The sequence below is a fragment of the Rhincodon typus genome, chromosome 2 (genome assembly GCF_021869965.1).
Source record: "Rhincodon typus isolate 14 chromosome 2, sRhiTyp1.1, whole genome shotgun sequence".
NCBI lineage: Eukaryota > Metazoa > Chordata > Chondrichthyes > Orectolobiformes > Rhincodontidae > Rhincodon > Rhincodon typus.
The window spans coordinates 107,655,027-107,663,841 of record NC_063333.1 but is presented as its reverse complement, the minus strand read 5'-3'; positions in this window follow the sequence as shown (position 1 = coordinate 107,663,841).

The window sequence follows — 8,815 nt, the reverse complement described above, 5'->3', positions numbered from 1 at the left end:
GTTGAGGGCTTAGTGTCAAGATTATCCAGAGGATTGGGGTAAAAGAATTTACTTTGCACTTTTTGCAATTAGGGATGCACCAAGTGAATCTATAAAATTCAGTCCGTTTGAAATAGTTTTCTGGGCATGAGGTGAAAGGACCACTGAAATTAATTAAGGAGAAATTGGTGAGTCAGAATTCAGAGACCAGACATTTGAGTTATGTGTCAAATTTTAGGGAAAGATTAAATAGAGAATTAAATAGCGATTAAATAGGAGATTCAATGGTCAGGGGAACAGACAGCAGATTCTGTAGTACCGAGCGAGACTCCCGGATGGTATGTTGCCTCCCGGGTGCCAGGGTCAGGGATGTCTTGGATCAAGTCAAAAGGATTCTTAAGGAGGAGGGAGAGCAGTCAGAAGTCGTGGTACATATCGATACCAATGATATAGCTAGGAAATGGGATGAGAACCTGAAAAGTGAATATAGGGAATTAGGATAGAAGCTGAAAGCCAGGACAAGCAGAGTAGTAATCTCAGGATTACTACTGGTGCCACGGGCTAGTGAGGCCAGGAATAGAGAGCGAGTGCAGCTGAACACATGGCTACAGAGCTAGTGTAGGAGGGAGGGCTTCAGATATGTGAATCATTGAGATACCTTCTGGGGAAGGTGGGACCTGTACAGGAAGGACGGGTTGCATCTGAACTGGAGGGGGACCAATATCCTGGGCGGGAGGTTTGCTAGAGCTCTTCGGGAAGGTTTATACTAGTTTGGCAGGGGGATGGGAACCGGAGCTACAGATCAGAGGATGGGGTAGCCGGTGTACAGGCAGTTACAACATGCAGAGAATCTGTGAGAAAGGATAAACAGTTGATAGGGCAAAGCTGCAGACAGTGCGACGGGTTGAAGTGTGTCTATTTTAATGCAAGAAGTGTCAGGAATAAGGGTGACGAACTTAGAGCATGGATCAGTACTTGGAACTACAATGTTGTGGCCATTACAGAGACTTGGATAACACAGGGGTAGGAATAGGTTGTCGAATGTTCCAGGGTTTAGATGTTTCAAAAGAAATAGGGAGGGAGGTAAAAGAGGTGGTGGAGTGGCATTGCTAATCAGGGATGGTATCACAGCTGCAGAAAGGGAGGTCGTGGAGGAGGGTTTGTCTACTGAGTCAGTATTGGTGGAAGTCAGAAACAGGAAAGGAGCAGTCACTTTATTGGGAGTTTTCTACAGACCCCCCAACAGCAACAGAGACACTGAAGAACAGACTGGGACACAGATTTTGGAAAGGTGCATAAGTAATAGGGTTGTTGTCATGGGTGACTTCAGCTTCCCTAATACAGACTGGAACCTCCTAAGTGCAAATAGCTTGGATGGAGCAGATTTTGTCACGTATGTCCAGGAAGGATTTCCGACTGAATATGTAGATAAGCCGACAAGAGGCCATATTGGATTTGGTGCTTGGCAACGAACCAGGCCAGGTGTCAGATCTCTTGGTGAGAGAGCATTTCGGTGATAGTGATCACAACTCCCTGACCTTTACTATAGACATGGAGAGGGATAGGAGCAGATGGTATGGGAAAGTATTTAATTGGGGGAGGGGGAATTACAATACTATTAGTCAAGAACTGTGGAGCATAAATTGGGATCAAATGTTCTCAGGGAAATGCACGACAGAAATATGGAGGTTGTTTAGGCAGCAGTTGCTACAAGTACTGGATAGGTTTGTTCCACTGAAGCAAGGAAGGGATGGTAAGGTGAAGGAACCTTGGATGAAAAGACATGTGGAACATCTAGTCAAGAGGAAAAGGAAGCTTATTTTAGGTTGAGGAAGCAAGGATCGGACAGTGCTTCAGAGGTCTACAAGGTAGCCAGGAAGGAGCTGAAGAATGGACTTAGGAGAGCAAGATGGGGGTATGAAAAAACCTTGGCAGGTAGGATCAAGAAAAACCCCAAGGTGTTCTATGCTTATGTGAGGAACAAGAAGATGGCCAGAGTGAGCACAGGGCCAATCAGGGATAGTTGAGGGAACTTGTGCGCAGACTCAGAGGAGGTAGGGGAGATCCTTAATGAATACATTGCTTCAGTATCCACCAGTGAGAGGGACCTTGATGTTTGTGAGGATAGAATGAAACAGGCAGATATGCTTGAACAGGTTGATGTTAGGAAGGAGGATATGCAAGAAATTTTGAAAAACACGAGGATAGATAAGTCCCCTGGGCCAGACGGGATATACCCAAGGCTACTACGGGGAGCAACGGAAGAGATTGCTGCCCCTTTGGCGATGATCTTTGCGTCCTCACTGTCTACTGGAGAAGTACCAGATGATTGGAGGGTGGAAAATGTCATTCTCTTGTTCAAGAAAGGGAACAGGGATAATCCTGGGAATTACAGACTGGTCAGCCTTACTTCTGTGGTAGGCAAATTATTGGAGAGGATTCTGAGAGCTAGTATTTTTGATTATTTGGAAAAGCACAGTTTGATTAGAAATAGTCAGCATTGCTTTGTGAGGGGCAGGTCATGCCTCACAAGCCTTATCTAATTCTTTGAGGATGTGACAAAACACATTGATGAAGGCAGAGCAGTGGATGTGGTGTATATGGATTTTAGCAAGGCACTTGATGAGGTTCCACATGGTATGCTCATTCAGAAAGTAAGGAGGCATGGGATTCAGGGAAATCTGGCTGTCTGGATACAAAACTGGCTGTCCAATAGAAGACATAGGGTGGTAGTAGATGGAAAGTATTCAGCCTGGAGCTTGGTGACAAGTGGTGTTCTGCAGGGATCTGTTCTGGGACCTCTGCTCTTTGTGATCTTTATAAATGATTTGGATGAGGAAGTGGAAGGGTGGGTTAGTAAGTTTGCTGATGACATGAAGGTTGGTGGAGTTGTGGATAGCGTGGAGGGCTTTTGTACCTTGCAACGGTACATTGACAGGATGCAGAGCTGGGCAAAAGATTGGCAGATGGAATTCAACCCAGAAAAGTGTGAAGTGATTCATTTTGGAAGGTCGAATTTGAATGCAGAATACAGGGTTAATGGCAGGATTCTCGGCAGTGTGGAGGAACAGAGGGATCATGGGGCCTACGTCCATAGATCCCTCAAAGTTGCTACCCAAGTTGATAGGGTTGTAAAGAAGGCGTATGGTGTGTTGGCTTTCATTGGCAGGGGAACTGAGTTAAAGAGCTGCGAGGTTATGCTGCAGCTCTGTAAAACCCTGGGTAGACCTCACTTTGAATATTGTGTTCATTTCTGGTCACCTCATTATAGGAAGGATGTGCAACTTTAGAGAGGGTGCAGAGGAGATTTACCAGGATGCTGCCTGGACCGGAGGGCATGTCTTATGATGAAAGGTTGAGGGAGCTAGGGCTTTTTTCATTAGAGCGAAGAAGGATGAGAGGTGACTTGATAGACGTGTTCAAGATGATGAGAGGCATAGATAGAATGGATAGCCAGAGACTTTTTCCCAGGGCAGAAATTACTATTATGAGGGGGCATAATTTTAAGGTGATTGGAGGAAGGTATAGGGGAGATGTCAGCGGTAGGTTCTTTACACAGAGAGTGGTGGGCGTGTGGAATGCAATGCCAGCAGTGGTAGTGGGTGTCAGATACTTTAGAGACTTTGAAGCGACTCTTGGATAGGAACATGGAGGATAGTAAAATGTCGGGTATGCAGGGTAGTTTGATCTTAGTAGGATAATTGGTCGGCACAACATCGTGGGCCGAAGGGCCTGTACTGTACTGTACTGTTCTATGTTCTGTGTTCTCTGTTCTCTGAAGAGCAGGTGAGTTGGCTAGACAGACTTTACAAGTAGCACAGCATGTGATGAAACAAGAAGCAGGCAAGAAATCAAAAATTTGCAATTTTGCTTACGGAGACAAAGTTTTACTGTTATTTCCAGTGGTAGGAGATTCTTTAAATGCAAGGTTCAGTAGGCCTTATCAAATCGAAAGGAAATTGAATGAGGTGAATTATTTGATAAGAATGCTAGACTGAAAGAATTCTCACAGAATCTGTCATGTGAATATGCTCAAAAGGCATAGGGAAGGAAAGCAAAAGGATAATGTGTCACTAGTTACAACACAAAGTGAAGAACCAAGTTTCGGTGATTCTGAATCGGATATTCCTCAAATTAAATTGGACAAAGGGCAAGTTCTCAAAAATTGGGATAAATTAGAATGGTATATAGAATAAAATAGAATAGCTTTTATTGTCACATATACCCAATGCATATATTGAAAAGTTATTGAGGTACCTTCCAGACAAAAATCAAAATGACCTGACAATCTGACACATACAATCATATGGGGAGATATATGGGAAAAGGCTAGAAAGTACTAACCTAATTACGCATGATATAGATATAGGAAATGCTGTTCCAATTAAATAACATCCTCATAGACCTAACTCTCTAAAGTTGGCACAGGTTCAACAAACAATTGAATGCATGCTTAATGACAACATAATTGGAGCGAATTGCAGCTACTGGAGTTCAATCACAGTAATAGTGCCAAATCCAGATAATACCCAATGATTATGTTTCACCATCGCAAAGTCAATGTAGTTCCAAAGTCTGATTCATATCCTATTCCACATTTGGAAGACTGTATTGAGAAGGTGGGACAAGCAACTTATATTTCTAAGTTGGACTTACTCAGAGAATATTGGCATTATCCAAAAGAGCGAAGACAATTTTAGCTTTCGTGACTCCCTTTGATCTTGCTCTGCCATTCAACAGGATTATGGCAGATCCGACGTTCCTCATGTCCTTTTTCCTGCCTTTTCCCTGTAACCCTTGATTGTCCTACTGAACAAGAATCTATCTATCTCAGCCTTAAATATAGACAAAGACTCTGTCCGCACAGCTTTCTGTGGCAAGGAGTTCCAAAGACTCTCAAAACGCTGAGAGAAGAAATTCCTTCTCATCTCAGATTTGAATTTTAGCCTTTTTATTGTGAGATTATGCCCTCAGATCCTAGGCTTTCCCAGAAGGGGAAACAGCCCCCCAGCATTTACCCTGTCAAGCCCTTTAAGATTCCTAAATAAAAACCAAAAGAACTGCGGATGCAGTAAATCAGGAGCAAAAACAAAGTTGCTGGAAAAGCTCAGTAGGTCTGGCAGCATCTGTGAAGGAGAAAACAGAGTTAACGTTTTGGGTCCAGTGACCCTTCCTCAGAACTGAGTGTCACCGGACCCGAAACATTAACTCTGTTTTCTCTTTCACAGATGCTGCCAGACCTGCTGAGCTTTTCCAGCAATTTTGTTTTTGTTCCTTTAAGAATCCTACCTGTTTCAATGAGATCACCTCTCATTCTTCTAAATTTCAATGAGTAGAGTTCAACCCATTTAACCTTTGCTCATCATACAATTCCTCCATACTGGGAATCATCCTAGTGAACCTTCTCCAAACTGCCCCCAGTGAAATAATTTTTTTCTGAATAAGGGCAGCAAAACAGCTCATGGTGCTCCAGAGGTCTCAGCAGTACCTTGTTGCAATAAGACTTCCCTGCTCTTGTACTCCAACCCCCCTGAAATGAGGGAAACATTCCATTAGCCTCAATCAATACAATGTGAAGCTGGAGGAACACAGCAGGTCAGGCAGCTTCACAGGAGCAGGAAACTTTACGTTTCGGGCCTAGACGCTTCATCAGGACTCAGCCATTAGCCTTCCTGATACCTGTTGCACTTGTGTGGAAGTTTTTCCTGTTTTGTGCATAAGTATCCCTAAGTCCTTTGTGTTGAACTTGGAGTTTTTCTTCATTTAAATAAAACTCTGTTGTTTTGTTCTCTCTTCCAAAATGAACAACTTCAGTTTTTCTTACATTTTACTCTATTTGCCAACTTTATGCTCACTTACTTCACCTATTGATATCTACCTGTAAACAGTTACAGTTCTTGCACTGATCCCTGTGGAAATCTACTGGTCATGTGTCACCAACTTGTAAAAGAACCTCTTATCGCCACTCGCTGTTTCCTGCCCATTAGCCAATCTCTATCCATACCAAATGCCACTTTCAGTACCATGGCTCTTACCTTAGATTTAACATTTTGTGCAGTACCTTGTCAAATGCATCCTAGAAGTCCAAATACCATTTGCACCATTTAGTAGTTCATCTCTATACACTCTGGTTAAGATTTTCTTGAAAAATAGTAATAAATGTCGACCCCTGGTTATGGACTTCTGGGTCACTGGGAACATCCTTCATGCATCTACTTTGTCCAGACCTGATAGAATTTTATAGGTTTCTTTGAGATCCCCCTCATTGTCCTAATCTTCATCTCCGTTGAACATAATTCTGAGCAATTCTACCTCTCATCATACGTCAATTTCACAATCCCTGGAATCAGTCTTCATTGAAGTATCTCCACAGTCCCTGGTTCTCAGGTTTGTTGCTTTTTTCTGACTAATTTGTATGCTTCTTCCTGTATCTATTACTATTAACTTCCTTTGTAAGCCATGGTTTGGACACCTTTCCTGTTTTATTTTTGCATCAGACAGGATGAACAATTATTGTAGTTCACCGTCTTTGAATGTTTGCCATTGCCTTTCCACCACCGCTTCTTTAAGCGATGTACCCTAATCTAAAATAGCCATCTCATGCTTCATCTCAGAATCAACTACATCATTCTCCACCTTTATGAAGAATTCTACCATATTATGGTCATTCATCCTCAAGCAGCCTTGCACAACCAGATTGCCAATGTCGATATGTTACTAAGATAACACGGTGTAGAGCTGGATGAACACAGCAGGCCAAGCAGCATCAGAGGAGCAGGAAAGCTGACGTTTCGGGTCGAGACCCTTCTTCATTAATGGGGGAGGGGAAGGGGATTCTGAAATAAATAGGGAGAGAGGGGGAGGCGGATAGAAGTTGGATAAAGGAGAAGATAGGTGGAGAGGAGACAGACAGGTCAAAGAGGCGGGGTTGGAGCCAGTGAAGGTGAATGTAGGTGGGGAGTTAGGGAGGGGATAGGTCAGTCCAGGGAGGATGGACAGGTCAAGGAGGCGGGATGAGGTTAGTGGGGAGGAGATGGGGGTGGGGCTTGAGGTGGGAGGAATGGTTAGGGAGGCTTGGGGACGAGCTGGGCTGGTTTTGGGCTGGTTTTGGGATGCGGTCGGGGGAGGAGCGATTTTGAAGATTGTGAAGTCCACATTGATACCCTTGGGCTGCAGGGTTCCCAAGCGAAATATGAGATGCTGTTCCTGCAGCTTTCGGGTGGCGTCGTTGTGGCAATGCAGGAAGCCCAGGATGGACATGTCGTCCAAGGAGTGGGAGGGGGAGTTGAAATGGTTCATGACTGGGAGGTGTAGTTTTTTGTTGCGAACTGAGCGTAGGTGTTCCGCAAAGCGGTCCCCAAGCCTCCGCTTGGTTTCCCCGTGTAGAGGAGGCCACAACGGGAACAGCAGATACAGTATACCACATTAGCAGATGTGCAGGTGAACATCTGTTTGATGTGGAAGGTCTTCTTAGGGCCTGGGATGGGGGTGAGGGGGGAGGTGTAGGGGCAGGTGTAGTGGCAGGTGTAGCACTTGCTTCGGTTGCAGGGATAAGTGCCGGAGGTGGTGGGGCTAGAGGGGAGTGTGGAGCGGACAAGGGAGTCATGGAGAGAGTGGTCCCTCTGGAAAACAGATAAGGGTGGGGAGGGAAAAATGTCTTTGGTAGTGGGGTTAGATTGCAGATGGCGGAAATGTCGGAGGATGATGCGTTGGATTCGGAGGTTGGTGGGGTGGTACGTGAGGACGAGGGGGATTCTGTTTTGGTTGTTATTGTGGGTAGGGGGTGTGAGGGATGAGTTGCGGGAAATGTGGGAGACACGGTCGAGGGCATTTTCGACCACTGTGGCGGGGAAGTTGCTGTCCTTGAAAAAAAGAGGACATCTGGGATGTCCGGGAGTGGAATGCCTCATCTCGGGAGCAGATGCGGCGGAAGCGAAGGAATTGGGAATAGGGGATGGCCTTTTTGCAGGAAGGTGGGTGAGAGGAGGTGTATTCTAGGTAGCTGGGGGAGTCGGTAGGTTTGAAATGGATATCGGTTTCCAGGTGGATGCCAGAGATGGAGACAGAGAGGTCCAGGAAGGAGAGAGAGGTATCAGAGATGGTCCAGGTGAACTTAAGGTTGGGGTGAAGGTGTTAGTGAAGTGGATGAACTGTTCGAGCTCCTCGTGGGAGCACAAGACGGCGCCGATACAGTCATCAATGTAACGGAGGAAGAGGTGGGGGATAGGGCCAGTGTAGCTTTGGAAGAGGGATTGTTCCACATATCCTACAAAGAGGCAGGCATAGCTTGGGCCCATGCGGGTACCCATGGCCACCTCCTTTGTCTGTAGGAAGTGGGAGGAATTGAAAGAGAAGTTGTTGAGGGTGAGGATGAGTTTGGCTAAGCGGATGAGGGTGTCAGTGGAGGGGGACTGGTCGGGCCTGCGGGACAGGAAGAAGCGGAGGGCCTTTAGGCCATCTGCATGGGGAATGCAGGTGTATAGGGACTGGACGTCCATGGTAAAGATGAGGTGTTGGGGACCGGGGAATTGGAAGTTCTGGAGGAGGTGGAGAGCGTGGGTGGTGTCACCGACGTAGGTAGGAAGTTCCTGGACCAAAGGGGAGAAAATGGAGTCAAGATAGGTGGAGATAAGTTCGGTGGGGCAGGAGCAGGCGGAGACAATGGCTCGACCAGGGCAGTCAGGTTTGTGGATTTTGGGAAGAAGATAGAAGCGGTTTGTTACTAATCTAATTTGTCTAATCTGTATGCAGATTAAAGTCACCTATAACTACAGATGTTCTTTTGTTATACATACATCTAATTTCTGGGTTAATGCCATTTCCAACATCATCTCTA